The sequence below is a fragment of the Orycteropus afer genome, unplaced genomic scaffold, assembly GCF_000298275.1.
Source record: "Orycteropus afer afer isolate SDZICR_OR568_19922 unplaced genomic scaffold, OryAfe1.0 scaffold00043, whole genome shotgun sequence".
NCBI classification, from domain to species: Eukaryota; Metazoa; Chordata; class Mammalia; order Tubulidentata; family Orycteropodidae; genus Orycteropus; species Orycteropus afer.
Window position 1 is genome coordinate 9,493,376 of NW_006921630.1, and position 1,669 is coordinate 9,495,044.

Sequence of the window (1,669 nt, forward strand, 5' to 3'; positions counted from 1 at the left end):
TTGGATCTGCAAAATATGGATTTTCTGTTTTAGGTCAGAATTTTCATTGATTTCTTTCTTTGTGTTTTCCACATTCATAAATTGCTGCTGCAGTTTTAACCTAATATTCTGAAGTTCACTTTTGGCCTACTCTTCTGCCATCTGTGAAGCCCACTATTTCTTTTTATACTGATCCTTTTCAGATTGCCTGCAGACACCATGTTCCATTTTCATTTTCTCTAGTACTGCTAATCTATTCTCAAGTTCTAGCTTTTCATCTTGTAATGCCACGAGTTTTTGATAACCTTATTCCTTGGTAGCTTGTACTTTATGCATTAATTCATGATCTTTTTCTACTAATAACACTTTGTGCTGTTCAGTAACTGATTTGAGAATTTCATTGCCTGACTGTAATTTCTCCAGTTCACTTTGAATCTCATTCCTTTGTATTTCTAGTTCACTCTTAGCTCTTGCTACTTTCAGTTTGATGTTTGTTATTTCTAGTTTGTTTGAATGATTAAATTCTTTTACTTTACTGGTCAGTATAGTACTGACCTCAGGAGCGGCAGGATATCCAGGTAAAGGGGTGGGAGGTAAGGCTAGGCCCCAAGCCCTGTAGAGCCAGGAAAGGGAGGAAACAGGAACAGCCGGGGACCTTAGAAGTGGCAGGATATAAAGCTAAAGGAGCAGGAGGCAACACTAGGCCCCAAGCCCCTGAGAGCCAGGAAAGGGAGGGAGTAGGAACAGCCGGGGACCTCAGGAACAGCAGAATATCCAGGTAAAGGGGCAGGAGGCAAGGCAGGCCCCAGCCCCCTAGAGCCAGGAAAGGGAGGGAGCAGCCAGGGACCACAAAGTGGCAGGTTCCAGGTAGGAGTTAGGTAAGGGGAGGGTAAGGTAAGGGAGACAAACTTGTCTGTCAGTTTTTTATCCTGTGGGGATTGTATGTTGCTGTGAGGCTTGAGGCTGTGCCACTGGTGTTTCAGATGCCAGCAAAGTTGCACATGGTGCACAGGTTTCAACTCAGCTTACAGACTAAGACTGAATATGAAGGAAGAGGAGGCCATTCACTTCTAAAAAATTGGCCAGGGAAAACTTATGTATAGCAGAGAAACACTGTCTGATACATTACTAGGCACCTTTATGAATAGCTTGCAAACATTCTCCGAAACAGTGCAGAAAGATGAGCCCCCTGGGTCAGAAGGCACTCAAAATAGGACTGGGAAAGAGCTGCATCATCAGAGTAAAACCAACCTTAACGATATGGATAAAGTAAGTCTTTCAGGACCTCCACGTTCTGATGTGGCACGACTCAAATTGAAGAGAAACAGCTGCAAAGATCCATTAATAATCAGAAAATGGAAAGTAGAAAGTATGAATCTAGGAAAATTGGAAGTTGTCAAAAAATGAAATAGAATGCATAAAGATTGATATTCTAGGCATTAGTGAGCTGAAATGAATGGGTTTTGGGCATTGTGACAATCAGACAACCATATGATCTACTATGCTGGCAATGACAAATTGAAGAGGAATGGCATGGCATTCATCATCACAAAGGATGTTTCAACATCTGTCCTGATGTACAACGCTGTCAGTGATAGGCTAATATCTATATGGCTACAAGGAAGACCCATTAATACTACTATTATTCAAATTTACGTACCAACCACCAAAGCCAAAGATGAGGAAACTG

The 1,669-nt window shown here is 41.9% G+C and overlaps 1 pseudogene; it reads right to left on the reverse strand.

The window, feature by feature from the left end:
• Positions 1 to 3: 3 nt before the first annotated feature.
• Positions 4 to 1,669, reverse strand: part of LOC103194310 — a 5,218-nt pseudogene continuing 3,552 nt past the window's right edge.